Source organism: Diceros bicornis, chromosome 29, assembly GCF_020826845.1.
Source record: "Diceros bicornis minor isolate mBicDic1 chromosome 29, mDicBic1.mat.cur, whole genome shotgun sequence".
NCBI classification, from domain to species: Eukaryota; Metazoa; Chordata; class Mammalia; order Perissodactyla; family Rhinocerotidae; genus Diceros; species Diceros bicornis.
In genome coordinates this window covers 15643033-15670688 of record NC_080768.1, presented here as the reverse complement: position 1 = coordinate 15670688, position 27656 = coordinate 15643033, and the positions used below count along the sequence as shown (strand labels likewise).

The 27656-nt window shown below is 41.9% G+C and overlaps 1 protein-coding gene and 1 long non-coding RNA gene across 4 annotated transcripts in view; both read right to left on the bottom strand.

The window, feature by feature from the left end:
* The window catches only part of STOX2 (storkhead box 2), a 223878-nt gene that overhangs the window by 143248 nt on the left and 52974 nt on the right, over positions 1-27656 (bottom strand). The window lies entirely within an intron of this gene.
* Positions 3315-8985, bottom strand: LOC131393931 (uncharacterized). The gene is made up of 3 exons (XR_009216017.1): positions 8518-8985; positions 4085-4244; positions 3315-3867 (listed from the first exon to the last, which is right to left on the bottom strand). It is a non-coding gene; the product is annotated as an uncharacterized LOC131393931 (long non-coding RNA).

Genomic DNA, 27656 nt, shown 5'->3' with positions numbered 1-27656 from the left:
CCCATCTAAAACACTCAACTAATAATTCTTACCTCAAAATACTGTTGTCAGTCATATGTGGAAGAAAAACAAACAAACACGGATAAAGAGAACAGATTGGTGATTACCAGAGGGGAAAGGGGTAGGCGGATGGTGAAAGGGGTAAAGGGGCACATATGTATGGTGACGGATAAAAACTAGACTATTGGGGGGCTGGCCTGGTGGCGTAGTGGTTAAGTTCGAGTGTTCCAGTTCGGCAGCCCGGGTTCCTGGGTCCAGATCCCAGGCACAGACCTACACACTGCTCATCAAGCCATGCTGTGACTGTGACCCACATACAAAATAGAGGAAGACTGCCACAGATGTTAGCTCAGTGACAATCTTCCTCAAACAAAAAGAGGAAGATTAGCAACAGGTGTTAGCTCAGGGCCAATCTACCATGCCACAAGAAAAACACAGAAAAAAAAACCTAGACTATTGGTGGTGAACACAATGCAGTCTATACGGAAACTGAAATATAATAATGTACACCTGAAATTTACACATTGTTATAAGCCAATATGACTGCAATTAAAAAAAATACTGTTGTCAGGACTTCATAAGATAAATTATGTGAAAGTGCTAAGCGTAGTGTGGCATCAGGCAGGTGCTTAGAATTCTTAATAAATTAAAAAAAAAAAAAAAACCTTTATCCTCAATCAGAATTTCACAGCTTCCATGTTTCCCACCCCATTGTCCACAACAATGCAAAACAATGTCGCAACCAAAGTCATAGGCCTTATTTTCTCCTTTCATCAAAACTAATCTTCATAATTTTCACCCACTCATCCTTTCGGTCAGTGAATTAATCTAAAGATTGGATTCATGTTAATACACTGGTGAGTGCTCACGTTTTCCCTTCTGCAAAACATTTTAGCAGGACCTGTCCTGAAATGATGTTCTAGTCGAGTGCTTCTCAACTGTAATGTTTGGGATCTTGCTAAAATGCAGATCCTGTAGGTCTGGGGTGGGGTCACTTCTCTTGAGCTCCCAGGAAAGTCTGATGTGCTGGTCCACAGACCAGACTTTGAGTAGCAGGGTTCTAATTCAGGGGTAACAAGAATCAAAGACCTATAGAATTTGGAGCTAAAAGAGAACTTAGAGATTTTTATCCCAAAGGTGGAAAACTGGTCAAACTAAGCTAACATATAAGCTTTTTTTTTTTGGTCCTCATAGTCTTTTTAGAAATTGGGAAATTTTTACAGATTTATAGCATCAAAAAAAATATCCTAAGATATCATAGCAGAGGGCTTTTATTCCCGAATGGCATCGAATGGTGGAACTGAGTAGTGGTCCTATGGATGGACCACACGCTCTCCAGGACCCCACAGCTCCATGGTCTTCCCAACACAGAGGCCAAATGTCAGTGGCTGTGTATCATGATGCATGCACTCTTGTAAACTTTTCTCACACTCGAGATATACTTCTCAATCCCCAAGTCACAGTGGTACTCAGAGGCCACGTGTTTTAAGAAACGATAGACAAGAACGTCCACTTGGCCCACTTAAGTCGTTTACATTGCCTACCTGGTAACCCCTGATCCGCCTCACTCACTCTGTAGACAAGAAAGAGGGGGGCACAGCTGTTAAGCCACTTGGCTCAGGCCACAGCTGGTCAGCAGAGAGAAGAGGGGAACCCAGGTCCCCTACTGGAGGCTGAGAATTACTAACAGCTGGGTAGGCGGCCTGAGGGGGTAGCCTCTGTGCAGGTAGGGCCTTGTGGCACCTCTCAAATCACTTCGAGTTGGCAGTCTCTCCTCCTCATCCCATCTTAACATGACTAACTACTTTCATTTTTAAAAATCTCCTCTCTGGTGGAGCTCCATCTCTGGTTATTAATACTGTAAACAAGGAACACCAAGAAGCCTATTCGTCACCCACTTACAGGTCAGCGTCAACCAGGTAGGTTGCTGAGCCAAAGCTGGCATCTCCCCTAAAGGAAACGAAACTCAGACTCCCCAGACCTGCCGCACACTCGCTGGAAAGCCAACACCCACAGCCTTTGCGGACACGTTTGGGAGGCTGCCAAGAGCTTGGGGCCTGGCCAAGTTGGGGGTAATGACTCGGACTGCTTGGAGTCTCCCCTTAATGTTCAAATTATAGACACAGTCTCTGTCAAAGAAGTGTGTGTGTGTGTGTGTGTCAGGGACAAGGTTCAGGTGTCCCCAAGAAACAGAACTCAGGTCAACAGGAGAGTTGTACCTCTTGGGGAGTGCTTGGGGTTCGAGGTGAGCATCGGCAAAATGTTCCTGTAGAAATTCTAGCTGACTTGCGGTGTCTGGGTCAACACTATCTAAAGTATTGATGTAAAACTCAACTAAGCAAGACCCCATCCCTCTCAAGAGCCAAGTTTGAAGTCAACCCTCCTCTTCATCCCTCTTTTGACAAAACACATCTTGTCACTAAAGTTCCTCAGAGGGCTTTGTAAATGAGGCACCAATCACTGCTGCGTGAAATGCAAGAGAACAGCCAACAGATGTGGAGGCTGGAAGCCCTGCTTCCCAGAGCCGCAGGCTCCCAGGGATATGAGGGATAACTCTCCAGAAGCACAGCCCCCGTGGTATGCAATCCTCCTCAGCTCTTCTCTCCAAAAGGAGACCTGGCCTGAGGCAAATGCAGAGACTCCCTAGAAAAGCAATTCAGCCTCAGGGAATGCTAGCGATGAGGAGGAGACAACAGAACCACAATGCCTCTTCCTTTTGCCCCATCTTCCTAAACCCTGGCCGTGCTACTCACCACTACCTATCCAAAATTAAAGCCTGCGGGAAGTGGAGAAAAGAAAGAGAAAGAAGGGAGGAACCTCAGTGTTTTTAACAGAGTAAGAACTAAAAGAATAGCAAACCAGTTGCTCCACAATGAACATCGCCTCAAGCCCCTAATGATGAGGCTTTCTGCTTGGGACAGAATATTGGCCAGTGAAAGAGGCAGCAGAGAGCCGCTCAAGGTCTGAGGAATGGGAGCTCTGGAAATGTCTGTGACTCTCTTCTTGAGTGTACACAGAAATCAAAGATATCAAACAACATGCAAATTTAATTATACCGTAGAACCAGAAGATACATGTATCATCTCTGCATATACATGTGCACAGTTTTACAAATCAAGAAAAAATGCTATTAGAAAGAGTTCTGTACAATTGCTTAAAAGAATAAGTACATGTTAAAACACTCAAAAAATGTGATAAAAGCTCATTAATAATCTTCAGTCCTCTAGAGACTCTCTGAGCTTTCCAGGAGTCAACCTGAGATTGCAGCTGCCTAAAGAGAATTCTGTAAATCGAAGCTCTGGCCACATGGCTCTCCTCTTCTCTAAGAGACAGAAAATACAAAAAGACTTTTTTATTCAGTTATGACTACAGGGAGGGCTGGGGTTGAAGAGAATAGTAGGACATTCAGGAACACCTAAAGAAAAATGACTTACGAAAGGGTCACTTTTACCAGGGGATGAAGACTTCCCCACAATGTCACTGATAAGAAAATATCCCAACTGGAGTGGTTGCTCCAGTTCAATGTGGGTGGAATGCACCCATGCCATGTTTTTTCCCCCAAATCTCTGCAATCTGTTTATTGCCATCTGTTAGGATATTGGTACAACCACTGGGCATACCAGTGTACCAGTGTCTAAGTCAGAACACCCCTTCTCTAAGAAAGATGGAATGATTGTCCACTCACCATTGACTGAATAGGAGCCACAAGCGAAACCGTCTCAGATATCCAGCCCATGTGGGAGGATGGGCAGGCTCCTGTGCAACAATACACATGCGCCTGGACTTTGGGTGGAGGGGACAGCAAGTCTGGAGAACCGAGTTTATCCACACGGTCCAATTTGAACTGCAGAGCACTGGAGTTCAATCCTGGGAAAATGAAGGCATTTACCTGTAGGGCAGCCCTGGCAGTTTCATGCTTATAAGACTACAGCGCTGCATTACTAAGGAGCTTCCCTGGGCAATTTTTAGGAGAAGCACAAATAATAATGGTGATGAAACTAATTTATGCCTGATTTAAATAGCTCTCTTCCAAAGGACTCAAAGCTTGTTCACATACATTGTCTCACTTACCCTTTCAACATACCTGCGAGACAGTAAAGGATGGCAGTATTATGCCCACAGTATCTATGAAAACAATCCCCAAGTCACAGCGTTTCAGAAGAAAGGTTGCATGTCATGCACCTTATTAAGCACTAGTCATCCTTAATAGTTGTCAAGGCAGTCTTCAACACCCTCCTAGAAATCTAGAATAGAACATGCAAAGAAATAAACGGATTCTGCAAATTTTTATATATGCACATACAAAAATGCTTATAGACCAATTTAAACGTGCCAACAGGTTATATAACACGTAGAGAAAAGGCTTAAGACTCCCTTTATATTAAAAATAAAGAGACAGCTTCTGAAAAATAAGTAACACTTTACCAATCTGAGGAGTAACATTCGCAGCTTATACGCAAGTCTCAGAACGTGACTTTCTGAAATTTTTATGTCTTGTGGTTGATTCTAGGGTTTTCATGGTTCTTCAAACTTTCACTGAAAAGCAAACAGCAGAACCACAAAGATGACTGACTAATCTCATTATGGCAGATCTTAATTCCAAAGTGTCAGATACATAGACATTGTAGGGCAAGAACACAGAGGATTAAAAAAAAAAAATGAGCAGATGGTCAATGAGTTATGAAGACCAGAGACATCAATTTATGTGGGTTTGTTTACTCAGCTTTTGGCAATAGCAGAACCCTTAGCCTAGCAACAGCTCTATCATATGCTTCTCAGGTTACAACATACCCAGCTTCTAATTTTAAAAACCACCACTTCACAATCTGCAAGAAGCCCCTTTAGTTATCAATGTTCAATATGCTATTTCAAATCTCTGGCACATAGCCTTTGTATTTCTCCCTTATATTTAAATGTTTTAAATGCACTTGTGTTTTTTTAAAGTACATACAATATTTATACATATTCTGGAATCTGACCATAACTCTTCCTTTAGAGCGTATGCTTCAGTATAACCCTGAACTGAAGATATTTTTAATAAATAAGTCATCTTGAACAAAGTCCAAATGCCTCCCCTTCATACAAGATATAGTTTATCCGTATACTAGGTTTTTTTTTTAAACCCTGCGACACTTCATATTACATTATTATATTAATATATGAAGTACAAATTTTTATCCTTACAAAAGTAACTAACTTGGATATATAAGATCCACTATCTTTCTATTACAAACCCATATTTCTGTAGTGAATTATAGCTGCACATTTTTTTTTTGTATTGAATGTTTCATAAGAAGAGCTCACAGTCTGTCAGAGAAATTTTCCAAACGATAACTTATTACATAAGGAATTCATTTTTTTCCCGTAAAAAGAACTGGGCCTGAGGTGGTAGTTACAAGGCAGAATAATCACAAGCAGATGTAAAAATACTTGCACAAAGTAAAAAAAGTAATAATAATAAAATAAACTTCATATGTTTTGCTCCTTTAAAAAAAATGTCAGATATGGCAGGCAGTAAGTTGGCCCCTGATTGTCATTAATTGCCATTATTATGTGCTGCTGATGGCTCCTAATGGCACTATTTTTCTGAGCAATGGTTTTATATTATTTTTCTGGCACAAAGCCTGTTCAAGAATACCACAGTGTTCTCATACCAAAACTAAAGTGACTGGGAGATTAAAAGCAATTAGTGTAATTTTACTCACTGCCATGAATGCTGAAAGTAGATCAGGATACACATTTTTGAAGGTTCAAAAACTTTTTCAAGTTTAGCAAGATTTGAAAACAGAATAGGAAACGCCTATCAGAGGCACTAAAAAAAGACATGCCCTCTGAAGGGTGGCCAACAAGAGGGCAAAGGATTCTTATACCCTGAAAAGATTTCACAGTCGTTAAAGGGAGAAAGACACTTGAGGAAGAAAATAAAAACTAAACCCAAAACACCGTGGGCATGCCTGGAGCAGCAGATCTAACTCGAGGTATAAAGACCGTGGTTCCCATGTAAAGATGACATCTTCTCTTAAACCCAGCAAAGAATGGTGCGCACCCGCTAGAATAACAGTCACTGTGGTCCCATATTATTTAGAACAGATAAGGGAATCAAAGAAATAAAAAGCTCATAAATAATTCTAGGCAACCATTAGGTAAGCCATATATAACCAGTATCTGCATGATTTCGACATTTAAGTTTAACTTTCAGGATGGAATCCAAAGATTTCAAGCAAGAATATTTTGACATTCAGTAAACTCCATGAATATGAGCTTGCTAGGGGAAGTATAGCTGGAATTAATAAAAACTGTGAAATGAAGAATCCTCTTAGAAAGACCACTTTTATATTTTTAAGAATGAAGTGCTACCTGGGCCGGCCCCATGGCGTAGCGGTTAAGTGCGCGTGCTCCGCTGCTGGTGGCCCGGGTTCAGATCCCAGGAGCGCACCAGCACACCACTTGTCAGGCCATGCTGTGGCGGCGTCCCACATAAAGTGGAGGAAGATCCGCACGGATGTTAGCTCAGGACCAGTCTTCCTCAGCAAAAAAAGAGGAGGATTGGCATGGATGTTAGCTCAGGGCTGATCTTCCTCAAAAAAAAAAAAAGAATAAAGTGCTATCTACAAACCAGGTTCTATTAACCAGCACTTCCCCCTTCAATATAATAATAACTGAAACTCTTACTACCCTGCTCAGGGAAATAAATGAAATTCATAATTATGATGTTGAAAGACCTTGTAATGATGGAAATGCTGTGTGAACCATCCAAAGAAAGAGTTTTAAATCTAAAGATTGCTATTATTGAACAGAGTGTACTCTCATACTCATAATTCAAATATGTACACAGGTGTTCTGTGACTTAAAAAATTTATAAACCACAATCCATTGTAGAATGCATTGTCCCAAGAATCAATATTATAGATGGTAATTCACATCTCAGTTCTGAATACAAAAAGCCAGTATAATCCCTAACGCAGGTGAAATAACTACTAATAGTGTAAGAGTATTAATACACTACCTTGGTGAGCTAGCCCACCAAAGCCTTCTAATCACACTATGGCCCCAGTACTCTGTCTAGTTCTAGTAGACTATATCACAGCATTATAGTTCAGAGAAATTAGTACTATAATGTCACAGCTGCATGAGGAATGAAATAGGCATTGGTAGGTTAGTCTAAAAACTTATTCACTATTTTAAATAATTATTTTCTTTGGAAATATGGGTTCTGAGCTGCTCCAAATCAACTCATAAGCAAATTTTGGGAAAGATCCACGTGTCACATCATGGACTGCCTATTTAAAGGAGTCCTCTGTTAACCAGAAGCTCAGTCATTGGTCCTGCCACAATAAAGCCAGGAATTAATACATCACGAAAAAGAAGCAAGGAAAAGCCAACCATCTCCTGGATTCCTTTAGACTGAGGGGAATGATTCTTAAATAGCTTATCAATGTTTTCAAGTATAGGGGAACTTCCAAGGCATGGTCTCAAGCAGCTGTCTTAAGTCACTGATTGTTTCTATTTATACAATTATATCATCTAATAAGGCTTTTCACAAATCCTGCAAAAGTAACCCTAGTCTAACTTTTATCCAGATCATCAGAAAATTTAAAATTAGTGAAGCCAAAATTAATAAAGGTAAATACTGAGTTAACAAATGAATCGTGTGATAGATGACTATTCTAAGTATGCTGACAGTTGCGCCAAATTTTGCCCTTATTGACTTCATCTAAGGAATGAAAACATGTTCTATTTTCAAATTGTGGAATCATGTGGTATATAGATACAGTAATACAAATTACCTCCAATGATGAAAATATAACTTAGCAAGTTGAAAAGGTGATACATGATCATTTTTAACCTTTCATGGGATTCCTATGGCTGCAGTAAAAAAAGAACTTGGAAATCCCTTAAGAACATCTGTTTCTACCCATCGATCTATCTGCACCACTGATAACAGACGTGAACTCTGAAGAGCTTTCAATGGTAGTTTCCAGCCCCATTTAATGACTCTGACAGTATTAAGTGGTGGTTTCTATTTTCTTTATTGTCTATTTTCTTTCCTTTTTGGTGGCAAAACTGTGTTGTAACATAGCAGAGTGTGTTTTCTTGTGTTTGACATGTATGCTAAAAACAGCCTACATCATACTGTACTGGTAAACTTTAATTTCACTAACCAGAACTTTCACATAGCAAATAAATACATAATCGGTGTATGTTTAGTTGTTTCGAGTTATAGAAAATAATCTAAATTTCCAAGAGCTACATTCTCATGTCTTACCAGGAGAATCGATACCAAAGTCAAATGAACCTGGGCAAATCCTCCAAACACCAAATAAACCAAAAAAGATTCAAGGGTATTCACTGTATTGTATTAAAGACATACTTTCATGAACAATAGCAGCAAATTTAAAAAAAAAAAAATAGGTTTACTTTTAATAAAAAGGTTTACTCTTTTTCTAAATTCAAGGGTTTAGTTTCAACAACAGGGTTTACTCTTAATAAACCAGAAAATTCAGTTAAGTCAGCCACCTTATTTCCACTCATTTGAGGGTTTGCTACATTCCATAAGGTTCTGAATTGGAGTAAAAGACTAGTATTGTTGCACTCGAGAGAAAAATCGAGCATCTGAATCCTTCTCAGCAATCGGGATCACAGTGCTGCTGTAATATGCCGTCCTCTCGGTTAATCATCAGTTCCTTATTTTCCTAGGTTTTTCACATGCACCTGAACAACCTTCCAAAGCATGGTCTCAGTGCCGACATTTCTGATGTCATTCATCCATGATGACATTTGTCTTTGGAGTAGCTTCTGTTGCCTCATCAGCATACCCAGACAACCTACGAAGATACAGATAGGTCCTCTGGTATCCAACCCCTAGGTACGAGAAGGACTTGAAGAAATGATTGTCCACAGCTATCTGGGATTTTAGTGTCTACTCTAAAAACGTCACTACACTTCATTAGCAAAATTGTTTCAGTGATTTATTGGCCTGATGTCCAAATGTTTTCCTAACGTTTCACCTCAGAGGCCACTGAGAGGCTGCAGTCAGGGTGATAACGCTGAAGAGAGGCATTTAGGGTAAACACAGACTTGCTGAGCAGGTGCCCAAATCCCAAACCTCAGATACATGCCGATGTCTGAAAGGCATCAGCTGACACAGCATATTAATTTGATTCCCTATCATACAAACTTCAAACTGCATGAGTAGCAAGCTGAAGGAGTTCTGACTCTCTCAAGCAATCTGTTTCTCCTTCTTCTGCACCCCTTCTGATAGCATTCTGGGGGTGCTCTAGTCTGACACGGGGCACTTTATGATAAATTGCTTCTGTCTGTTTCCTTCCACGGGACAGTGAGATATCCTTGAGGAGAAGCTATTCACTCTGTATCTCCTGAGGTCAGCACAGAACCAGACACAGCAAAGGGGCTCAGTGAATATCAACAGACTAAGAGTAATCACACAAGCCAAGAATTAACCATACGGGAAAAGAGCCCGGATGGGGAACGTACTTGGAGGTATTAAAGGAAAACTTTTCTCCGGATGACAAAGAACAGATAACAGCCAGTCGCAGCGTAAGGCAGGATCATGGTTGATGGGTCACTGCTCTGAGAGACTGTGACATTTTTATATAATTTTAATGATGATCTGACCAAGAAAAAATGAGACTTAAATTCAAAGGAGCTTTGGTGAATCTTTTTCTTTCTATCCCTTAAATTCCTTGTGTCTGCCTTCCTGTGGCCCTCCTCATGCTACATTAACTATCCTCCATTCTGTATTCCTATAATGGTTTTGGTACCACGAGCATGGCCTTTTACTAAATTGTATATATCTCTTCCAACAGACTGCAAGCTCATTTAGGGAAAACAACAGTGCTTTTTATTCACAGAGCCTGGCACCCTCGAGGTGCTTAATATGTTTGTTGCAATTGCTACTGCAAGTGTTCATTCCTTTTCTATAGCCTCTGTCCACCTCATGGACCAAGAGATAGGTAAACCCACGATCCTACCTCACCCCATCCTAGTATCCGGGAAGAGACAGAATGAATACTCAGGCTTCAAAACAAACTATGAACTGTCCTTTTCATTCAGTGGAGTTTCCACTGCATGCAAAGCTCAACTAGAGATTAAAGACACACACACACACACACACAAACACACACACATACACAGTGAGGTTTTAGCCTCCAGAAGCAGAGAGAGGGTATATGGGATAAACCACAAGGCAGTAAACATTCATAATACTGGCTAAAGGTGTGGTATAGACGATAACAGCTCTAAGAGAGATTCTTTGTGGATTGTGGTGGTCAAGAAAGTCTTCCCAGAGGAGCTGGGATTTGAAGAACTGTGACCTCTCATATAGGTGCAGAAGAAAAGAAAATAAAGTATTCCAGACTCACAAAGAGAGATCAGTAGATCCATGGAGAAGAGACCATGGATTATCATGAGAAGAGACTAAAAGTGGGGAAATGCAAAGTTTTTCAGGAGGATTATAAAACAATTAGTTTTGCTGAGACAGATCATCAAAGGGGTAACACTGGAGGAGTGGTTAAGGAAAATACAGGTTGAGAGGTTTGGGTTTGATTCTACAATAGCATGTTCCAAAGTGGGATTTGCAGAATAAAATTCCTACAAGTTGCTATTAAAGGGGTTGAAGCAGAGGTTCAGGAGTTAAATAAGTTCGGAAAATATTATTCTCTCTCTTCTGGAGATTAACAATGCGTTTCAGAATATTAAAGTCACTGAGAAGTCCTGCAGGGAAGAGCCCCATTTACCTCTGTTTCCTCCTATTTCAAAAATTTTGTTTTGAGAACCTAATTTAAGAGATGCTGAACTCCAGGCAATGCAGAGTACTAAAATAAAGTAACATTCACATTTTCACAAAGTGTAGACCACAGAGTTAACAGAATGAAGACAACACAGATGGAGCTGGAGCTGGGACACGGAGAGAATCAAAGGTGTGAAGAGATGTGAAAATCTGTGAGGAATTATAAAAGTTGAAGTTAGAACTGAATCAGGCACTTTTCCACAAACTTTGCCAGAGTTCAGTGGGGTTTCTGTGAACATCTCTCAAAAACATTTCCTGCAAGTTCAGAGAGGGTTGTGTAAATCCCTAGATAAGAGCAGAAAAAAATTAAAGAAGAGGAGTCCGCATGGAAACAGGTAGAGAAGGTTGCAAATGATCTATAAATGGACTCTTTTCTATGTAAATATGTATCCTTGTAGATAATAATCCAAAATCAAAGCCATGCATGGTTTAGAACATTTATTTTTTAAACGCGATAAGACTGGTTCCTGCTTCGACATCGTAGAATCCGGAAGTATAAGCACAAGACTAACGGAAATGCTGTGAGTTCAAAGGGCAAAGTAATTAACATTAGTGTTCAAAACAGGAGTGGACTTATGATTTTCAACACTTTGAATCTCCACTGATCTGCGTTCTTCATGCTAAGCATATGGAAGTGCTTTACAAATGTGGTTTCTAATCCTTTCACAGAGAGAGGAGTTTCAGGCTCAGAAAATAATTGAACCCTTTCAAGACACCATTTCGTAAACACTAAATAGCAATTCTCTGGGCTGGTATTTTCCAAATGGCATTTCCAGAACTTGCATTCCTTGAGATGTCAATGGACGCTGTTCTACGGCCAGGTGTGGGAAATGGCAAGGTTAATATACTTCTTTACTGCAGAACTTCTCAGAGCCTTTACAACATTCTACACTGGGACTCTCTAGAGGGAGGTGGCACCATGCACCACGTCCACTTTCACTCAACCCGGGACCCCTTCTTTCATGAGTACTGTATGTGACTGATGTTCCACAAATAACCTTCTGGAAGACACAAGACTACCTGTTCCCTGTAGGAGTTAATTTGTTTCTTAGGAAGATTCTGAGGCATTATGACATTAATAATCCAAATGGGAGGATCAGTGGGCTCTTTGGTGTGATAAAAAGAGTTCTGCAACAAGCCTTAAGCCCTCACAAATTCAATCACCTCACCTCTAACAGGAAATAACCATACTCTCCTGTGGATTCACAGGGTGGTCGTGAGGATCAATGGAGATCACACGGGAGTGCGCGTTATAAAAGGAAAATGCATTATCCAGTGCTCAGCAAGACACTCTTAGGAGGAAGAGGAGTGGACGCAACCTCTGCCTCTTCTGAATTTCCTCAGTACACTGTGCCTCTCATGGCACTGATTACAGCTGATAATAAAACCCACTTCAATGAGAACAAAACCCAATTTTCTCCCATAGTCTATCAGGCACTAACGATGTGGATCCTGCCTACTCAAGGACCACTTTCTCATGCATCCGGCCTTTTCCCTGTTCTTCAAACACGTCCTCAAGACCTCACGCCTCTCCCTCTGCAAAGGCTGCCTCTCCCCAGGTCTTCCCAAAGGTCACTTCTGCAGAAGCGCCTTCCCTGGGGCCGGCCCTGTGGCGTAGCGGTTAAGTTCCCGCGCTCCGCTGCAGCAGCCCGGGGTTCACAGGTTTGGATCCCAGGCACGGACCCACACGCCGCTTATCAAGCCATGCTGTGGCGGTGTCCCACATACAAAATGGAGGAAGATTGGCACAGATGTTAGCGCAGGGCCAATCTTCCTCACCCCAAAAAAAAAAAAGGGCCTTCCCTGACCATCCTTTCAGAAGGACCCTCTGATGGCCATTCTCCAGCCCATCAATCTATCTTATTTTCTTCATAACACTTAGCACTATCTGAAATCATCTTATGGATTTATTCACGTACATTTTTGTTGTCTGGCTCCTCCCTCTGGAATGTAAGCTCCATGAGGAAAAGAACCCTGGCTACCTGTCCACAGTGTTCTAGTGCCTGGAATCTAGGGGACTCTCACTGCATATCTGCTGAGTAATAGAAGTTTAGGCAAATGGATACTTGGCAGGAAGGGAGGGGGGTCATGCAGAAGGGGAGGGATGAGGAGGTTTCTGTGATTCCCCTAATGTTCTCGTTTTTACTGGATGGTGCTTTCCTGGGTGGGTTCACTTTGTGATAACTCATCGAGCTGTAAATTTATATTTCACCCTCTTTGGGGTCTTGATTTAAACTAAAATGGCTTTTGTTGTATTGGGATTTATATAATTATGAATACAGGAATAATGATAATTGTTCCTATTTTTGAGGACACGCAAGGAGCCCTACACTCTGCTAGCCACTTCATTTCTGTCATTGCATCGAGTCCTCAGAAAAACCCTGTAAGTAAACACTACAACCCACTTTACAGATGAAGAAACCAAGGCGTCCAGAGAACAAGTAACTTGTTCATGGTCATAGAGCTAGTAAGCAAAACCAGGATCCCAGACGAGTTTGTTCCAATTCTAAAATTCACATATGTTGTACTAAACCCTGCTTGAAAGTCACTTCTAAAGTCAGGATAGGGGGTCAGCCCAGTGACGTAGTGGTTAAGTTCACATGCTCTGCTTCAGCAGCCCAGGGTTCGCAGGTTCGGATCCCAGGCGTGGACCTACACACTGCTTATCAAGCCATGCTGTGGCAGGTGTCCCACATATAAAGCAGAGGAAGATGGGCATGGATGTTAGCCCAGGGCCAATCTTCCTCAGCAAAAAGAGGACTGGCAACAGGTGTTAGCTCAGGGTTAATCCTACTTACCAAAAAATAAATAAATCAATAAAGTCAGGATGGGTATTTCAGGGTGTCCTTATCTTCCCCCATGATCTTTTCTATCTAGAGGCTGTCACAGGCTAAGAGTGGCTGAATGCTCCCTTACTCCACACCTTCTCAGGTACCTGTGAATGCCACAGCCCGACGAACTTGATCTGTGCATCAAACACACCAGAAGTGGTCTAGTCTGGTCCAAACGCAGACAGTGGGCAGAAAGGGCACTGATTGCCCCAGAGCAGCAGGGGAGAGGACCTGCCGAGGTGATAGGTCCACTCTCACTTGGGGGTTCTTTGGGCTCCCCAGGGGTGGGGGCAGCTTCTTCTCTGATCTGGGGGCTCATGTCTGCTCCTGAATTTGAAATCTGACCAAGTTCTGGTGTTTCTCCCCAGGCCACTTAGAACTTCTTTGGAAGAAACAGCACTTCTAGTTACGAGAGATCTGGAGAAATAAGCAATTATGGGGAGAAAATACACTTTGATTTTTTTTTCCCAAATAACTACTTGAATCGCTGGATTAGTGTACCATAACATTAACTAAAAAGGATTTGTTTCTCCAAATAGAGGGTCACCTTGGAGTGATTAGCATGGCTGCCAAAATATAATCCCTTTGTGAACGACTAAAGGTGGCACTGACAAGTTTCTACAGGAAGAAGTCTGGCAGGCCAGTACTGCAAGAAAGGCCTCGACTTACACCCGAGGAAACTCAGATGGAAATGAAATTGTTTGCTTTTCCTTCCATGTGTCTGACAGATTCCCCCAGTTTCTATGGGGTTTATTATAAAGGTGTCAGACCCTATCAGAAATTTGATGGGAGCCACACATTATCAAATAAATAAAAAGAGCACTCTTTTGTCCTACCTTTGAAGTCTTTCTTAAGTTACTCTGAATAGCATCTCCCTCTGCCAAGTTCCCCGATTCTTGCATAATGAGATGCTTTCTAATTAGCATATCACAAATATTCCTGATCTTCTTCACAAGTCCAGATACATTTTTAAATGTTTCTTTTAAAGTACATCAGGATTTTTCACGCTCTATAAAGAGGGAGGAGAATTAAAGCAATGTGTCAGCTCGATTCTCCAACTTTTTTTTTCCTTTTTCTTTTCTTTGTTTTTTAACGAGGACGGCGGCAGCATAAAGTGGTGGAAAGGTCACAAGACAGGAAGCCAGAAGTCCTGGATTCGGATTTTGGCTGAGCTGCTAATTAGCTGCAACACTTTCTGCAAATTGCTGCACCTTCGAGGGCTTCGGTTTCCTTTTCAGCAAAATGAGGAGGATGGACCAAGCAGAATGTCCTCACAGTTTAAAACACTGTCTGGGCCGGCCCGGTGACATAGCGGTTAAGTGTGCATGCTCCGCTGCAGGTGCAGTGGCCCGGGGTTCACAGGTTCGGATCCCGGGCGCGCACCGACCCACGCGTCGCTTGTCAAGCCGTGCTGTGGCGGCGTCCCACACAAAGTAGAGGAAGATGGGCACGGATGTTAGCTCAGGGCTGATCTTCCTCAGCAAATAGAGGAGGATTGGCATCGGATGTTAGCTCAGAGCTGGTCTTCCTCACAAAAAAAATAAATAAAAATAAAACACGGTGATTCTATTTGTGAAGCTTGAATTAATTCCTTGTCTCCTCATTCAAAAACTGGAGCAAGTTATTTTCTTTGACTTAATGCACAGCGAACTAAATACAAAACAGGTATAAACATCAGCAAAAAGGGATGTGATTTTAAAGGGACGTAGATATTTACTTGCAGAATTTTGTATTACCTTTGAACAGCAAAAAGGTTTTTTGCCTCTTCCCTAGAGAAGTATAGTTAGATTTTTGCCTAGCTTTAATATGTTGACAAATATGTAAACACACAAATATTATAATCTGCCTTTATATCAGTGAACACAACTGACATGAACTAATCCTAATAGAAGGAATATTGTGACAATAAAAATAAAGTCCTAGATATCAGGAAAGCTTTCTAATCTTCCTGTATACTAGGAACAAAACAATCCAGTCAGTTCAATAAAACAATTTGGAATGCACAGTAACATCTGGACTTCAGGATCTGACTTGTAATATCAAAATCATAAAAACGTAGAAATTTATCCTGGTTTCCATGATGAGTTCCCGGGGAGCAAGGACCATGCTGGCTTTCCGGGCTTCACTATTTACTTTGCCTAATCAAAACTGTCTGCTGGGGGACTGAGAATTCCCTGGACAGGGCTTCATCCCTGGACCTGCCATCTTTTTCTCGCCACAGCCACACCAACACCCACAATCTGGCCCCCCGCCTTCCTTCCAAGGGCTGCCCACGGCGCCCCACTTTGTGGACTCCTGGGCCTGGCTTCACCCAGCGCCTCCACCTCCCACACCCTGCGCGTCCTGGCCACCTCTGTCCTCCTTGATCACCACCAACTTAACTCTGTAAGTGCCTGTCACACTTCAAGACTAGCTCTGATGTCACCCCATCAGAGCCCTTTGCTCTCACAGCACTGTAGTCCTGCCATATTGTATCTGTCTACACAGGTGTCTCCCGCCCTCACTGCGGCAGGAGCCAGAGCCCAGAGGTGCCTTGGTCACATGTGCAGCCTCAGGACACCCAGAGGACAATGGAGAGAAAGAGAGAATGGCCAGAGAGAGAGCAAGACGCTGAGCGCAGCACTGTGGACATGCCAAGAACTGGCCCTCCATCATCCCCAGAGCCCCGCCTTCCTGAAAGATGTACAAAATAAGGCTCTCATGTATGATAAGCACCAAATTGTGGTCTAAATATCTTATTCCTGATGAGAGAAGGAATAATAAAGACTAAGAAAGTCAGAAAAACCTTCCTATATGAAGAGGAGAGTGTGTATGTGTATGTGTGTATGTGTGTGTGTGTGTGTGTAGGCAATAGGAAGCCTCTGATGTTTTTCCCACAGAAAAACAACAAGAATGAAAAAAGTTTTAAGATTACCTAGCAGTGGTGTATCCATACACTGAAATGACACAGAGATTAAAGTACAAATTATTTCAAATTACTGTGCAGCCATGAAAAATTATTACAAATAATTATATTTATAGATGTGGAAAAGGAATCATACAGGTTAAGTACAAAAAAGTAGGCTACAAAACATTATAGGTAACAGAATCACAATCTGTAAGATATTTTTCACATTTTTGTATAAGAGAATATTTAGACATGTAGATACCATAGAGAAAAGTTTAGAAGGACAAGTATCAGAGCATTAATAGGGATGCTATCTGAGTGGTGCAATATGTGATTTTTCCCTTCTTTCTTACTTTCTCTTTGTTTATCTGTATTTTCTAATTTTTCCTGCCATGAATATGAACCACTTGGGTAATGTTTTTAAATCTCCTCTGAATAAGTCAATAGCTGATTTATATCAAATAGCATGGGAAGGAGGTGGTGAGGACTTGGCCACGGGCAGGGGCAATGAGAATAGAAAGTAGGAAATAGAGTTAAGAGCAATTACAGGGGAAGAGCTGACAGAAGCCGGTGGCTGACTGGGTGGGGAATTTAAGGGAAATCAGAAATCTAGTGTGACTCCCAGATTTCAGCCTAAGTAAGTGGGGGAAAGGCTGGTTACACTGCCAGAAATGGGGCAGGATGGAGGGCAGTTAGCTTGAGGAAAAGATAATTTCCTCTTAGACATGGTCTGTTTGAAGTGGTGACAGGTCATCCAAGAGAGACTGAAGTTCAAGAGAGAGGGCTCCAGGTGGCTGTAGATTTGAGTCACTCCCACACCCCAGGTCAGAATAGGTGCCCCTCCATGGGTTTCCACAGGAGTCATATTCCTCCCAGTGGGGCGACTTCCAGGCTGTGCTGAGGTGACCTTTCTCCTTGTCTCTCTTCCTCACTAGACCAAAGACTCAAGGAGGCAGGGACCCATCTGTCCTGTCATTCCACCCTCAACGCCTAGATTGATCTCTGGTGCATAGTAGGTACTCAATAAATGTGTGACAAGTGGATTACTGAATCCTCTAATGTGACAGCTGAAGTAGGTAGAGTGGATGAAACATCTGAGAGCAAGATAAAGGAACTAGGCAGGACTGAAACTTGGGAAATACTCACAGGAGCGTGGGAGGGAGCAGTGCTGCCAAGAAAACAGAAGCAAGATAGATGCAAAACAAGGACAACGCAGCTTTCCAGAAAGCAAGGCGGGGAGGGTTGCAAAATAGAAAAGGAAGCCAACAATGAGCACTGTGGCCGAGACCGTGGAGGAGACCGGACTGGGAACACGTCCATCAATTACAAGGAGACTGATGCTTCGGGGCAGAATAATTTCAGGAAGAAAGTAAAATGAATGAAAGCAGAAGAGTCTTCTAAGTTGTAGGGTGAAGAGGTAAAATAACACGGTCGAGGAAAAGCTGAGTCTGGGCAGGACTTCTTCAAAATCAGAGAGGGAGACGGCACAGGGTAGCACGCAGGAGGCAGAGTCGAGGATGCGGCGGAAGGAGTTGGCTTGGATGGGATAACCTTGTGGGAGGCAAGATTACCCTTGAGAAGGAAGAGGAAGGCTCGTTTGATCTCCTTGTCCTCTAAACCCTGCAGCCCTCGCAGCCTACACCACACCATTTAGCTCTAACTACACACTCCTATCATCCACGGCTGCTTGCCATGCCCTCTCTCCTCCTTTAGATGGCATACACCAAAACTCCGGGACTTTCCACAGTAAATTCTCCAGGAGACTTGGTCATTGACTGTTTAAATCCCATAGGATAAGTGCCAAAGAGAATACAACTACAGACATGAATATATAGGCAATACCTTTTAAACAGACACTACTGCAAAAAAGACTATTTTTAAAGTAACACCTTGACATCTGTCTTCCTTTCTTCTCTAACCGCGAAATATCCCTTTATACTTGGGCAAGGGAGTTATCATCCCCAAGAATCCATGCCAGCTAATTGCAAGGCGACGTTCATGTGCACCAACCTACCATTAGCTGCGAGTCCGCTGGGGCCGGGTGGCGAGAGCAGTGGCTGCTTTAGTGAAGGCACCTGCAGACAGATCCCTGGGCTGTCCTTCAGTCGAATGGAGACTGTCTCCAGATCCCAGGGTGCACACTTAAGGCGTTTCTGTGAGAGGCACACGCCTGCAGCAAGACTCCAGAGAAACCTCTCAGGGAGCCCCCAGCCAGGCCAGAATGAACCTCTAGACCGGAAGCTGACTCAGGACAGACCTGCCAAGGCAGCTGCTGGCTTCAGCGGAGCTTGCCCTGCTCCTAACCCACACCGGAGCAGCTGGGACCAGAGCATTCCTAGGATCTGTGCAATGAACTCAAGATTCCTACCAAGCTGGCACCACTAGGCAGCTAAAATGCCACGTGTCACTTCGAAAACGGAGGTGAGGGGCCCGCATGTGCCCTCCATTCGCACACTTCCAGACAAATCATTAACATTCCTCAACACATAATTCCAACCACACATTCTGCTGAAGAAAACCTTGTTGCTGGCTGGTTCACATGTATTTTGCAATAGGAAAAATCAACTATGCCTATTTGGCACTTTTCTTCTTAAGCTTTAAGATGCTTACATACCCATAAAAAAGTATATTACAAACATATTCATAATAAACTTTACCAACGATTTTCCCACACTGAGATATTTTTAAAGTGTACGCTAAACATACAGCCATTAGCTTTTCTTCAATAATGAGCTTGGGTTTCCAAGCTACTCTGGCCAAACATTACACTTTCCAGCAAGGAAAACTGAACATGTGGAAATTACACAAACTTTTTTAGGACACTGGGGTCCATTTAATATACTGAAGCAATAATTTATCAAATAGGGCCCAAGAGTCCAGAAAGTCTCATGGCCCCTTTCACACATGCTAAATTACTCCCCCAAGACTGGTCCATGAACTAAGAATATGCCTCATTAAGTGAAGAAATGGAATGGGCTGTACTAACACGACAGAGCAACCTGCAGGAGGAGAGACTCGAATATACGCTTCAGTTGCAAAGAGAACAGTTGGGATGAGTAGTTTTCCGAATTAAACACAAACTCAAGTGTGTGATTCAACTCACTTGCTAACCTAGTGTTCAACAGGTGTGGACATTAACTCTGTTATTTTCACCCTCCCTCATTTTAATTTGGCCAAGTGCTTGCTCCGTGTTTGATTGTTCTGCCAATTTTAGGTTACCAAAGAAAAAACTGGGGTGAAGAGTTTCTTGCTAAACATTAAGATTTCAGGGCTTGCAAGGAAAGAACAACTCTATCCATGGAACATTTCATATGCAGCAGACCAGTCTAAGTATCAAAGATCTAAGATTTTAACATTGCCAAACTAGCCAAGAATTGCCAAGTATTATACTAAATTCATATGCACATTAAAAAAAATACTCCCTGTTGATAAACAATCTTCCATATGCGTTGGACAGAAAAAGCACTAAGTGACAATTAATTGGCTGACTTCTGCAATCTGTCATTAATTGCTATTTTCAAGTTAAAATGATCCCAATAAATTTTATTTTCAGCACTCTATATCAAACCTGTTTATAAGAAAGTTTCTATTTCTCAACAAGATGTCAAATAATTTACCTAATGGTCCCATTTATATAGGATTTAACTCTTTTTATGTAAACATTTTCAGATAAATGGGCCTCTCTTATTCACTGCTTATTATTTTAAAATATACATTCACTTTCTATAAAAAAGAATAAGTTCATCTCCCTGCTTCCCACCCCACCCCCAGTCCCCCCGTGAACCCAGTTTTTCAAGGGCTACAGTTTATAAGTTTAGATCTAAGATGTCTGAACAAATAAAGGCCTGATCGAAGCACATGCGTGCACCCACACACGACCTAAAACTTTTGTGTTTTATGTTTAGCCTCTAAATAGATCTCAACTGTAGGGAATCTAGCTATTGGCTCAAATTATAATGTCAGTCAAACACAGGGCAAAAAAATTAATCTAAAGATATTTAATACTGGCTCATCCTAAAGTACCTTCTTTTGCATAATTAATAGAAAAGTCCAAGTTAAGTGGTCTACAACAGTGATGAACCAATTCATTATTCCAAACACTTAAATGTGTTTCATGATGACCTTTCCATAAGTTTCTGGGAAGAACACAAAAACACACTGTATAAGAACAATCTGAAATTGGAGAGCAATTTACAAATAATTCTACATTTACAGAGACATCAGGAAAGTATGAAGGCCTGGTATAGTAAAAGTTTACAGCAATGGTATCTCCCACGTGAGACATACCAATAACTCCTCCTGATGTTCCAGATTTTAGATAAATGAACTATGAGCGCCACTGTCGCCAGAAAAAAAAAAACTGTCCAGTTTTATGAAGTATTGTATTTAAACATTCAGACCAATTTCTGAGTTTCTTCCATCTAGCAACGTATCTCAGAGTTCAATATACTTACTCTCCAGTGTGGGTCCTGGCTTTCTGGTTTTGCAAGGGGTCTGTACAACACACAGATGGTAATAATCTGTGGCTTACTTCAAATCCTGACGACTGCTGTTTTTATTCTCTCGATTTCCTTTGGTGCCAAAGATGTCGTTCTAGTCCAGAGTTACCGCATGTTAAGTGAAACTGCTGTCAACATTTTATAATATTCAGCATTTCAGGTTTCCTGATAGCTAACACCAACATTCAAGATAGCCATGCTCTGTATATTTTTCAATCCTCTTTTTCCTTTTTCCCTCCATGGAAGGGCGCCGGGCTCTCCTTAAGCAGTACAGAGATTTAAAGTTGTATGTTTCCAGACGGCATTAAAATAAATACTAATGCAATTCATTTCCACCTTCAGACTTTTCTTCCCTTCCCTGGTTTCTCCGGCGGTGGTGGTAATTTTCCCACACTCGCCTGTAATGGTGAAGGGCTTGTCTGGGCAGGTAAGATAACACTTGGGCAGGAGATTAAAAGCCCATAGTGAAGTCATTAAGCACCTACAGGGCTGGCCCTGAATCCACTCAGAACCCTCTCCAAACACTGTCACCTTGACTGGAAAAGCCTCACAACTAAGACCAACTCATTCTGGCATTCCCAGGCCCTTGACAACCCGTATTTTATATAAAAAAACAATACTTCTACTTAGAAGCCAGGACAAGGAGAAAATGCCTTACTTTCACGTCATTTCACCTTGAATTATGTGGGCTGTGAACCACTATTGAAGTCTAGAACTAGGGTCACCATAAGTCCTATTTTGCCCAGAACAGTTCTAACACTGCCTTTCAGTTTCCAAAAGTGTCCTGGTTTCATCAATACTTGGTTACCTTATCTATAGCTTTGATCTCAGTTCTGGAAAGTTCTTTACATTTGCCATGTGTGTTTGAAAAACCTCTACTCCCCAAATCACAGGTTCAAATAACTATTTAGCCACTCTGACCGTTAAGAACAACACTTTTCTCCTATATATTACTTAACTTAGGCACTCTTACACCAACATATGAACCCATTAATTTGTGTGTGTGTGTGTGTGTGTGTGTGTGTGTGTGTGTGTGTGTGTGAGGAAGATTAGCCTTGAGCTAACATCTGCTGCCAATCCTCCTCTATTTGCTGAGGAAGACTGGCCCTGGACATCCGTGCCCATCTTCCTCTACTTTATATGGGATGCTGCCACAGCATGGCTTGACAAGCGGTGCGACGGTCTGCATCCGGGATCCGAACCCTCAATCTGAACCTGCAAACCCCCGGCCGCCGAAGCAGAGAGCACAAACTTAACTGCTACACCACCAGGCCAGCCCCCAAAACCATTAATTTTATTATATATGTTTTAATTATTTTTCTTTTACTTATTAATATAAATCTTTAAAATCCCACCTCTAACTTAATGCAGAAAAAAGAATCTTTCACGGCTTAAAGGAGTGCTCCTTCCAAGGTTCAGGGTGTGGTCGGAGTGTTCAACCTAGAATAACTTTGAAGTGGGTGTGATAAGACAGCATCTTCCTTTATCCCATTTGCTGCACAATTACAAAATGAAGGAGTAAGCAGCAATATATTCTTCTTTTGACATTTTTTAGAGAAATCTCACTAAAGGATATTGTGCATTATCCTTAAATAACAATTATTATAAATGGAAATCATAAAGAATAATAAACACAAACCTGTGTCTAGGGGATGGGGAAGATGGTAGTCTTCATTTTTTGGTTTTTTGTTTGTTGGTCTATCTAAATAAACATTTTAGACATAAGAAAATGCAGATATTTGGGGAACTGGGTAGAACTGAAAACATTAGGAAAGAAGAATCAGCTAGAAATATGAGGGATCAGGAAAAAGAATGCAAGGGGAAATAAATGAATAGGAAGCAAACACAAACATTTGAGGGCATGGCTTCTGCTTCGAGGCACGTAAACAGAAACAATGTGCTGAGCGCTCTCTCCACGCCCCCGCTATCCAATCGCATTCCATCAGTATCATGCTGTGATGACTCCAGCCTTTATTTCTAGTTGTACTCTCTCTCCCAGGCCCAGTCTCATATAACCAATTACTAACATGCCTACCTAGATGTCTTATGTATGGCTCAGACTCAAGGGGCTTTAGCTTCAAAACTTATTGCTGCTTCAACATTCCATATTTTTGATAAGGCCAGCCACCTAGGCTCAAATCCAACATTGCCTTCCTCTTGCCAAGTCCTGTAAATGCTATCTCCAAAATATTTCTTGTATCTAGTCCCTATGAAGCTACACCCTTTCTTCTCCTTCTCCAGCTGGGACCACCTGATGCCCATCTGTGGTAGGCTCGGCCTAATCTTCAATTCCCACCGCCAATCCCACCCTGAGGCGGGAGACATTTAGTTTAACCTGAGCCAGCTCCACACTGGGGTCTTACATCAGGTAGCACTGGCTGCTAGCTCCTCCTAAAGTCCTAATTTTAATCAAAGGGCTCCTGGTTCCTTAATCCCAGCCTACCTCCAACCCTCAAATAACAGGGCTTCACCTCTAAGCCTGGGTCCCAAGCTCCTGTTTCGCTAATTGTCCACTAAATCGGCTCCTCCTAGGTCCGGGACTCTTGCCAGTTTCCCAACTTGACCTAGAAAAACCTTCCCCCATCTCCAGTTCAATGCTTGGAATCTGCTGGCCCCTGCCACACTGTGTTCATACCCAGAGTTAACCAGTCGTCTGAGGGCCTGGAGATTGCCACACCTGTCAGAAACTGCTTGCCAGCCCTAAACATAATGTAAACTCCCACCAGGGAAAAACCAGAGCCAGAAACCAGGCATTCAGCAGAATTCCACTGGCTCCCTCTGGGCCCTGACATGGGCTCTGGCCTCCTGTTCCAGCTTCAGACATGCCATGGGCTTTGGCTTATTCTGCCTCTGAGCTGACACTTCTGGTTAACCCCTATTATATGATTGTTTGGACATTTTGTATTTCTGATCCTTATGTCTAACCCCCTACTGCCCCAATAATGATGACAGCTCACTCCAATTTGGGCAGGGTTTAGGACAAAGCAGCCAGCTGCCACCCTTCCAAGCAGCCACCTCCCACCCTTCTCGGCCACCTCTCCTAGTTTCTATGGCGGTCACTGTCCATTGCCTACCTAACAGCTATCCTCCTCCTTTCTTCCTGGCTTATAGAACCCTGATCCTTTGATCTCTTGAAGGATAGGCCCTTCCTCAGCCCTAAGGCAAGAATCACAACTTGTCATGGCAATCTCACTTCTTTTGGCCGGTGACTGAGATGAGTGGGCATGTGACATATTCATGGCTGATTAAATATAAGAAGTCCTCAGAGGAGGGTTTTCTGTCCCAACTTTTAAAACATCACCAGGAAAAGGCCTTGTGCCAATTCTCTGCCTTGAATGCACAGGAGACATTTGGAGCTGCAGCAGCCATCTTGAGATCAAAAGGCAACAAGAGAGACTGTAGGAACCACTATTCTAATGACAGTGAAAGAAAAAGACAGACAGGGCTTGAGTTCTTGACAGTATCATTGGGCTATTTCTATAGCCTTTGCCAGTCCATCCCAGGTTTTTCATTACGTAAGTCAAATAAATTCCTATCTATTCGAGTCAGTATTAGCCAAGTTTTATGTTATAGGCAACCAAACACTATTCCCCTAATAGAACAGACACATGAACCACAAAACTTTCTAGGAAGACCGTACTGTGTTTTGGTGCCTGAAGTTGGGTCGGTGAATATCCCCCCATTTCCTTCTCCCTTCTTCTCATTCAATCTCTCTCCTGTCCAATTCACTTAATAGCAAAGGCAGTAAGGTAGCATTTTTCACTTTAGCTCACACATATGTTTTCTTTTATATATATAATATTTTTAAAGCACATGTGCATAGAGTGACATCAGCAAAAATAGCAGAGGAGGGAATTCCATGGGCCAGTCTCTCCACAAAACAGCTAATAAACTAGCCAAAACTGTCAGAATCAACTTTATCTGAAATCTGGAAACTTGTTAAAGGTTTACAGCAACCAGGCAAACACATAATCAAGGAAAAGGTGGCTAAATATCAGTAGGAGAGATTTGTGGCATTATAATTTACCCTTGCCCCATGTCCCCTCTGCCCAGCTCAATAGTCGTCTTGAAGACGGCAACCCACTTCCCTGGTGTGGGTTCCTGGTGCTAGAAGAAGCAGAGCAGACCTTGTTTTCAAATAATTATGCTTATTTGTTTTGACACATCTGGTGGCTCCCTGAAGGACTGGTGCAAAGAGCTTGTCTTTATTTCACCTAATTCAGAACTCTCCCTGGGTGAATAGGTGAGTACCCAAGAGGCATTTGTAGAAATGTTTAAAGGCAAACGAATTATCTGCTGCCGCTTGGGGCAAGGGATACTGTTTGGTGCACACAACAGACATAGCAAAAAGCCTTGGAGGGAAGGCTGGCAATGAGATACTTTGGGAAATAAGAACTTTAAAAAGCCCTCACATATTCCTGGAAATCTAGAAGCTAATACACATGCCCAAGGTAGGGTATATGCTCAGAAAAGACCTGAGAAGACCCTAATCTCTCACTTCTAGCCGACTTTCAGCCTCTACACAAGTGGGAAGTGAAAGCTAAGGCAGAGTTGTAAACTGTATGGCTGAGTGTTGAAGGCATGCCCCAACACACACAGCCTACTGGCTCTCTGATTTTTTTCTGTTTACCTTCCTCTTCGTCCTCCTCCTTCCTGTTCCCTCCAACTCCCCCTCCTCCCCTTTCTTTTTCTTCTTCTTGTTCAGAATGTTTAAGGAAATACCTGTTAAATCACTAGCTGGTCACTAATCCAACCAAACAAAGACTTCAGTGACCATACATGACAAGGAATACAGACTTCACAAAAGCAGTTCATAAAACTCACTAAATAAACTAAAAAGAGCAACCACAAAAAGCAGGAACAACAAGCCTTGGGAAGGAGAGAGAATCTGGTTTCCAGAGTAGCCACATTAGAGTATTCAAAACATCCAGTTTTCAACAAAAAATTACAAGATATGCAAAGATACAAGGAAGTATGGCCCATACACAGGGAAAAAAGAAATTAATAGGAACTATCTCTGAGGAAGCACAGATATTGAACTTACTTGACAAAGACTTTAAATCAACTATTTAAAATATGCTCAAAAAACTAAAGGAAACCAAGCATAAAGAACTAAAGGAAACCATGAAAACAATGTCTCATCAAATAAAGAATATCAATAAACAAAATGGTAGAAAAAAACAAATAGAAATTCTGGAGTTGTGAAGTACAGTAACTGAACTGAGGGGTTCAAAAACAGATTTAAGCAGACAGAAGAAAGAATCAGTGAACGTGAAGATAGGTCAATTGGCATTATCCAATCTTAGAAGAAGAAAGAAAAAAGAATGCAGAAAAATGAATGAACCTCAGAGACCTATGGGACACCATCAAGCATACAACATATTCTTAACAAAAGTCCCAGAAAGAGAGGAGAGAAAGGAGCATAAAGAACATGTGAAGAAATAATGGCTGAAACATTAATCTACATATCCAAGAAGCTCAACAAACTCCAAGTATAATAAAACTCATTGAGACACACTGTAATCAAAGTACTGAAGAACAGAGAATCACAAAAGCAGAAAGAGAGAAGAGACTGGTCACATACAAGGCATCCACTATAAGATTAATAGCTGATTTCTCATCAGAAACCTGGACGCCAGAAGGCAGTGGCATTTCATTCTAAGTGCTAAAAGAAAAACAACTATCAAGAATTCTATATTCAGGGGGGCCGGCCTGGTGGCGCAAGCGGTTGGGTGCGCGCGCTCCACTGCGGTGGCCCGGGGTTTGCCAGTTCAGATCCCGGGCGCGTACCGACGCACTGCTTGGCAAGCCATGCTGTGGCGCCATCCCATATAAAGTGGAGGAAGATGGGCATGGATGTTAGCCCAGGGCCAGTCTTCCTCAGCAAAAAAAGAGGAGGATTGGCAGATGTTAGCACAGGGCTGATCTCCTCACAAAAAAAAAAAAAAAGAATTCTATGTTCAGCAAAACTATCCTTCAGAAATGACATTCCCACACAAACAAAAAACTAGGAGAGTCTGTCACTAGTCTGCCGTACAAGAAACGCTACAGGGAGTCTGTCACACTAAAATAAAGGACACTAGCAATAACTTGATCCACATGAGCAAATAAAAACACTGGCAGAGGTAACAACATAGGTAAATATAAAAGTCAGTATTCGTGTATATTTATTTACTTCCTTTTTTCTATATGATTTAAAAGACAACTACATAAAACAATAATTATAAATCTATGTTGATGGACACACAGGGTATAAAGACGTAATTTGTGACAATAAAGCACATGTGCACAAGAGAACAGTAAATCTGCAGTAGGGTGAGAGGTTGCATTTCCAAAGCACAGAATGGCAACAATCCCCTAGAGAAGAAATCCTCTCTTTTTACCACCTCCTCCCCGCTTTGCTTCTTACCTGCTTGGTCTTTACAGGCATTTGGGTTTGCAACTCCTGTGTTTAAAACTACTGCCAGATTAATCACACTTCTGCTTAGAAAACTCAAATGGTTCTCAATTTCCTAGCAAATAAAATTCAAACTTCTTGGTCTGGCATCAAAGACCTGGAATATGTGTCTCTTTTCCATCTTTTTGGCCTCATCTCTAATAATTCTGTGTGGCACATTCTACACTCAAGA